At 38.8% G+C, this 7392-nt stretch overlaps 1 protein-coding gene across 2 annotated transcripts in view; it reads left to right on the plus strand.

Moving 5' to 3' along the window:
- AHCYL2 (adenosylhomocysteinase like 2) overlaps positions 1 to 7392 on the plus strand; it is a 175084-nt gene that overhangs the window by 63156 nt on the left and 104536 nt on the right. The window lies entirely within an intron of this gene.

The raw sequence follows: 7392 nt of genomic DNA on the forward strand, positions 1-7392 counted from the left end.
TAGTTTAAGCTCAGGGAATGGTCCTCAATAGCATATTGAAAAGAAGCCTAGATTCTGAAAGCAGAAAAATAGGCAGTAGGGGGACCAATTGTATGGAGTGTAGAATTGGGTCCCCATCTAGGCATTATTTGGTATTTCTCCAGACCTTTGTTAGTGAGCTGACTCATGGACTTTTCCATTATATAGAGAAGAAAATTAAAACACAACAATCAACAAATAGTAGGCACACAGTAATTAAATGTATGAATGTTTAGTAAAAACAATTATAGAATTATGCTTATTTATTGTCTTAAGGTGAAGGCAGTGAATGGCCAGAGAAACCACAGGCATCCCTGGAAGGTTGCTCAATCCTTTATTCTCCCAGCAGTTGCTGGTATTGCTGGGGGTTTATATGAACATACATGAAGTTAAAGGCATTGATTTAGGTAATTTGGCCAAAGTCAGGATGAAAGTAGATTAGTCAGTTTTTCTAAAGGTTCTCTGCATTTGAACTGTTGACTTTATTTGCTATATATATTGGATAAATATATAGGTAATTTTAGACCCTGGAATCTTAGTACCTTATGCCAGCCTCTTGGCTCTGTTGCTCCCACCTTTACCTCCAGTTACTTAAAGAAACTGATTGGAGACTTGGAAATGTGGTTAGTACAAGATTCTTATTTTGGGGGAATCTTAAGATTTCTCAAAACAGATATTTGGTTGAAAGTAATCAAGGAACTAATAGGAGGAGTAGAGGAGAGGCTACATAAAGGAGCCAGTGAAGAACCATTGGACCCCTTAATATACCATCAACCACAGACTTTCCTTCCAGTTAGGTACTTGATCAAAAGATCAGAAGCAAGATCAGACCAGGGAAGAAAGATAAAATTTTCTGGTGCCATGTTGGCTTTATTAGATTTAAGTATTTTGGCTTCCTAGGGTGATCCATGAAATTGATAGAGAGTAAATGCCTGGGGTTTATTAAAATGGAAAGGTTAAGGTGCTTACACCTATATTCCACATAACCTGAAAGGTAAAATGAAAATTTCAGAACCTTCTGATAACTAGGTGGTTTAGAGCTGATACCAGGTACTGAGTGCCTGAGATTACAATGCTTTTGCTTGATGCCTAATAGAACCAGCTTCCTTACTCCTGTCTACTGCTAGAAAAATTGCCTTGTAACTCTGGACTAGTGGCCCAAAAATTAGAACCACAATTCTGTTCCTGTGGTTTTACACAGGTGTTTATACACAATTTGCAGTATATAAAATAAACTTTTTTTTTCTTGTCTATAAAATGAGAAAAATCTTTGTGAAGTGTATTTTTTGTTAGTGAAGGTAAATAGTATTTGATAAGCTGATTTGGAGCTGTTTATCAAATTACTACCTGCTGAATAGCAAGTTATTCCCAATTTATGTAAAGAAGCAGCTTGAGAGTAGTACAAAAGAGGGCCTGAGGTTTGATTTGAGAGGAAAGATGCTAATCTCGCTGAGAGTAAATGAGTGGAAAATATTCCTTTTTTATTAGCGAGAGAAAAAGATTTTGGATTCTGGTCGATAAAGTAGGTTCATATTCTATAGGGAATGGCGTGTTCAACAACCAGCCTTTCTATTTCTGATCCCTTAATGAAATCTGATTTAAGAAATATGAGTTAGTCTGGTTTTAGTGCTGAACTAGGAAAAAAATCACTTTGTCCCATCTAGTTAACTAAACGTTTCAAGGTAAGGATCTAAAGATTAAATTTCCACTACAGCTTGAAATCAAAATTTGCTTCTCTAGTTTGGTGAGAAACTGTCTCCATCTACTGGCCATAATTCAGCTGACATTTCATGAGGATACGCTTTTTTGTTTTGTTTTGTTTTCCTGAAACATGGAAATATAACAGCTATGGAAGGTGCCTGGGTAGGGTTGCAGTGACAAAATACTATACCTTTATGTGGCTTTCCCTAAAACTCCTAGGGGAGATTCGGAGAGTTCTTACAAAAGGTTGCTTGGGGGATAATTGAAAAAAAGCAGGGTAAGGGCTTATAAGAACTAAACCAAAGAGATGAATTCTTTTAAGTGGCACATATGCAATAGTATGTTTGATACCTGCCATTCTACCAATTTAATTAGGACTAATTTACTTATTAAACTATTTAAGCTTTGTTAACTCTAATCGATTAAGGTCATCATTTTCCAAATTGCTGTTGGTTCAAGCTCTTATGCCCATTTGGAAATAACTCACTGTCATCACCGAATTATACAATAAAATAAGACTTTTGGGGGGGTTATGGGTCAGCAAACTTTTTTTGTAAGGTGTCAGACAGTAAGGATTTTAGGCTTCTCAGGCCACACATTCTTGTTGCAACTACTCAGCTCTGCTGTTGTAGCACAAAAGTAGCCGTATACAACGTGTAAACAAATGAATGTGGCTATGTTCCAATAAAACTTTATTTCTGAAATCTAAAGTTTAAATTTCATGTAATTTCCATGTGCCATGATATATTATTTGTTTTAAGATTTAAAAAAATTATTTTAAAATGTAGAAACCATTCTTAAAGACCTATACAAAGGTAGTGCAGTGGATAGGAATCTGCTTGCCAGTGCAGGGGAGACGAGTTCGATCCCTCGTCCAGGAGGATCCCACATGCCACGGAGCAGCTGAGCCCGTGCGTGACAACTGCTGAGCCTGCGCTCTAGAGCCCACGAGCCACAACTACTGAAACCCGCATGCCACAACTGCTGAAGCCCGCGTGCCTGGAGCCCGTGCTCCGCAGCAGGAAAGGCCACCGCAATGAGAAGCCCATGCACTGCAACAAAGAGTAGCCCCTGCTTGCCGCAACTAGAGAACGCCCATGCGCAGCAACGAAGACCCAACACAGCCAAAAATAAATAAATAAATAAATTTAAATTTTAAAATTCATAAATTAAAAAAAAAAAGACCTATACAAAGATAGGCAGTATGCCAAATTTTTTCTGTGGGCCATAGTTTGCTGACTGCTGCTTTATATTCAGACACATTAAAAAAAATCCACTGGGCTTCCCTGGTGGAGCAGTGGTTGAGAATCTGCCTGCTAATGCAGGGGACACGGGTTCGAGCCCTGGTCTGGGAAGATCCCACATGCTGCGGAGCAACTGGGCCTGTGAGCCACAACTACTGAGCCTGCGCGTCTGGAGCCTGTGCTCTGCAACAAGAGAGGCCGCGATAGTGAGAGGCCCGTGCACCGCGATGAAGAGTGGCCCCCACTTGCCACAACTAGAGAAAGCCCTCACACAGAAACGAAGACCCAACACAGCCAAAAATAAATTAAAAATAAAATAACAAATGTTCAAGTACAATTGGTGTCTAAAAAAAAAAAAAAAAAAAAAAATCCACTAGTAAGTTTTCATATCCCATGGAGGTGATAGTCTAGATGAGAATTTCCAACTTTTAGGAATATTTTCATGCTCTTATGACTTGTCAGGAGGGTGTTGTACCTGTTCACCATTATCACCAACCATATAGTGTAGAAGTACACAACTTTGTATATATAGAAGATGATTCTTTATCCACACGTTTGGGATCTGATCTGTTCTGGCTTTATTGTATTTCTGTAGTTTAGATCATTTAAATCTGAAACACCAGAATGACTTTTCTAAAGGATGTTTTAGCACATAATTGAATATATAGGAGAAGATTTCTTTTTTTTGGCTGAGTGGCATGCGGGATCTTAGTTCCCCAACTAGGGATGGAACCTGTGCCCCCTGCAGTGGAAGTGCAGAGTCTTAACCGCTGGACCGCCAGGGAAGTCCCTAGGAGAAGATTCTTCATGTGAGTTTAAAAGCCAGAAACATTCAGATAATGAAATTATTCTAAAGTGATTTCAAAAAAATAAACCATTATTTTAATGAATAATAGTTTGCTGTGATAAGGGGTATGTGGTATTGGTGCTGGGGCACATGGGCCACATGATATGGGCAGGCTAGTGTGGATCATTACAGACAATTTCAGTGATGTTCTATGGTCATGTAGTGGTTCTCAGTCTGCTGCATTTGGGGATATAAGTATTTTAAAGCACTGAATTATAAATACTGGTAGTTACAAATGGTTTATCATTTCAGTTAGTCACCTGTAAATACCTTCAGCCCCCTTGACTCTTATCCTCTACCAGTCCCCAAATTCCTGAATTACTCCTGTAGTTTGCCTTCTCTGTTCCTGTCTGTGCTATGACGTTGTAGAATTGCTGCCTCTCTAAATTCGTGTCTCTAAATTCTAATCTCAGTTTTTGCTAAAAGGCAAGAGCTAACAGATTGGGATAGTACAAAAGGGTCAAGTTTCCAGAGGTGTAGTTGAGGTCAAAGAGATATAATGGAAAACACAGAGTGAGAGACTGATAAAAGGACTAGCAGTTGCCATCAGAATTAAGATACCATAGTTACTGATTTTAGGAGTATTTTTTTTCACCTTAATATCTCTGAAGTTGAGATGTAAGTTTAATTGGTAATACTTTTTTCTTATTGGTATGTGAAATAATGGTGAGTCTTCCAATTGATAGCATCTTAGATTTGATGAAATGTGGTATTTAAATTTTAGATCCCAAAAGTGTAGAAGTTATATGTACTGACAGGTTTACCAGCCGAAGGGAGCAGACATTTTTACTAAATTTGACTCTTTTTGGTGGTAGGTTTATTTGTTGCATTTTTGAACTTTGTTTTCTCTGAGTCTCAGGTCCTTCATGTGTTAGATTAAGATGCTAGAATCAGGACTTACCTGGTGGCGCAGTGGTTAAGATTCTGCCTGCCAATGCAGGGGACACGGGTTCGAGCCCTGGTCTGGGAAGATCCCACATGCTGCGGAGCAACTAAGCCCGTGCGCCACAACTACTAAGCCTGTGCTCTAGAGCCAGTGAGCCACAACTACTGAGCCTGCGTGCCACAACTACTGAAGCCTGCGTGCCTAGAGCCCATGCTCCGCAAAAAGAGAAGCCACCGCAAGGAGAAGCCCTCGCACCGCAACGAAGAGTAGCCCCCGCTTGCCGCAACTAGAGAAAGCCCGCGCAGTAACGAAGACCCAACGCAGCCAAAAATAAATAAATTTTAAAAAATGACGCTAGTATCTACCCGACGGGGTTATGGTAACCATTAAATGGGATAAAATACAGGAATCTTATAGCACCTTCCACATAGTTGATGCTCAGTAAACGTTAAGCTGATAACCATCTTGATTATTTTCCTTCTGGAAATTTTCAAATTTAAAGCACTTACATCTCACCTGGACTATTGTAGCTGACACCTGACAGATTTTCTTGCCTCTGTACCCCCTCCTTCCATTTTCTTCTCTGCATTTGTGTTCAGTGATTCTTCTAGAACATTGGTCACATATCTTCCTTTTTTATATTTCTTTAACTTCTGCTCATTGCTTACATGATTAAGTCCAAACTCCTTAGCTTGAGCTTCAAGGCACTTCAGGGTCTACTACCTTGGTTCTTTTCTAATTCCCTACTTTTATCTCCTGCCATTTTCCCCTTGCCTGCCCTTTATGCTCCAGTATAACACCATGCTACTTGTTTCCCAAGCATTCCGCACTATTTAACATTCTTTGCCTTTATTTTGGAATTTCTCTCTGACTGGAATGTCCTCTTCTTCCTCCAGGGCTGATGGATTCCTATTCATTCTTAAAGTTATCACCTTTCCTGATCTTTGTAGTTTGTATAATCTTCCATTATTGTGTTATTACACTGTATTATAAATATATACGTATGTGTCTTTCCTTAAAACAAGATTGTGAACTGAGGGCAAAAGTGGTATATTCATCTTTATCCACAACACCTACATCTAGTAGGTGCTTAGTAAAAGTTTATTGAATTAAATGAACTATGGAGAGTATACAACCTATTTTGTTTTAACTGAAATAGTTACTAGAAGGAGGATATAGGTTTGAGTGAAGATTTAACAAAGAAAGATCTTAAGTAGGAATCCAACAGGGGGGAAAATCTCAGTTATGAACATTATCGATAAGCAATTTCTAGTACTAATAGGCCAAAATATGAACAATATTCATTTGTCTGGGAAATTAACATTAAGGCACAATTCTGCTCTTGTTTCAGAGGCTGAAGAGGAGATACAAGTGATCTGACAGGGAAAAAAAAAGAAAGAAACCCCAGAGGGCAAGAGAGACTTGACAGTAATGGCAGATAACAAACTTGGTTTGGGCTTGAAATGTGAGCTGGCAGTCAAAGGAAAGCTAGTGCTATTCTAGGCAGTGAACAAAGAAGAATTGTGCCACAGCGTAGGGAGTTGGCAAGAGCCCACTGGGAGTATTACATTTAGCACAGTGTCAGCATAATAGAAACAGAAGGTGGTGAGTTCTGAGAGCAACTGTAGTGCTGAAAGGGATAAATCAATGAATTTATGAGATCATTTAAAGATTTTATGCATGCAGGGTTGACTGAAATCTGGCAACTACGAGATCCGGGAGAGAGACACTCCCAAATATCTGAAAATTATTAACATTAGAGCAAGAGAGGAATTATTTAGCCTAGACTAGGAAACTTAGTAAGAAGGTGAAACTAAGGGCAGGCGAATTTATACCTTTCTAAAAGTAATGTCATGATGTAGTTTTGGGTAATGGTGTCACCTTCATCCCTCAGAACTTTTTATAGTATGAAGCGGTAAGGCCAAAATATAAGATTTAAGAAGCTCTTTCCCTTGAAACATTGCTGTGGAATATTTTGGTCTTATGAGTAAAGAGAGTTTTTGTCCTAGAAGGCAGGTTATGGAGGATTGGTTTAACATTTATTAGCCATGCCCTGTACGTCGAACACTATACACAATAAGGCCACATGATTCTTGAGGTTCTAAAGTAAAACCACTGATTATTATAGGCTTTATGCATTCTCAGTTTGTTTCAATAATTTAGAAACTTTGGCAAATTTCATAAGACTATCCCTTTGGAACAGAATGATGGTAGAAGTAAGCCAAATGTAAACTTTAGAAAAAATGCATATGAAATCCTATCTAAATGAGTGTTGCCTGTTACAAGATGGCATAACATCTATTCTTAGGGTGAGATTTGAGATTTTCCTTAGGGATGGGGACAAAGAAGCCTTGGGCTGATAACATATTTGTTGTTCAGGACATTTTAAATGCGAGAGGGTGGTGCAAGTACCTTCAGTGCTGACCAGATCTCTGAGTTATTTCTCAGTTCAAGACAGGACAAGGATAAGTATGGTGATTCACTTAGAGACATCTTTGTTTCCTGAGGCAAATGTATTTGAGTGTTCAAGTGAAATAGCTAAAAGAGCCCACAGTACGCTGAGATTAAAAAAACTTGTTTCTCTTCCCTCATGTCTGGGCTCCATGGCTTCTAACTGCTTATCAAGAGAAACCATCCATGTTGCAGCTTTAAACATAATGTTGGGTATGAAGAATGTGGAGTCAGGACCAATTTAA

This window comes from Balaenoptera physalus, assembly GCF_965194825.1.
Source record: "Balaenoptera physalus genome assembly, chromosome: 8".
Lineage (NCBI taxonomy): Eukaryota > Metazoa > Chordata > Mammalia > Artiodactyla > Balaenopteridae > Balaenoptera > Balaenoptera physalus.